Source organism: Varanus komodoensis, unplaced genomic scaffold (assembly GCF_004798865.1).
Source record: "Varanus komodoensis strain SLA01 unplaced genomic scaffold, ASM479886v1 scaffold78, whole genome shotgun sequence".
Classification (NCBI taxonomy): Eukaryota; Metazoa; Chordata; class Lepidosauria; order Squamata; family Varanidae; genus Varanus; species Varanus komodoensis.
In genome coordinates this window covers 1767033-1767325 of record NW_025336455.1, presented here as the reverse complement: position 1 = coordinate 1767325, position 293 = coordinate 1767033, and positions in this window count along the sequence as shown.

The following is a 293-nucleotide window of genomic DNA, read 5'->3' as shown; positions in this document are numbered from 1 at the left end:
CACGACCACGAAGGGCACGGCCACGACGAAGGGCACAGCCACGACGAAGGTCACGGCCATGAAGGGCACGGCCACGAAGGGCACGGCCACGGTGATCACGCACATGAACACGGCAATGACAACCACACACACGATCATCCAGATGACCACAGCCATGGTGACCATCACCACGGCAATGAAACAGACCACCACCACGGCAACGACACAGACCACCACCACGGCAATGAAACAGATCACCACCACCACGGTGACGAAACACATCATCACCACGGCAATGACACAGACCATCACCA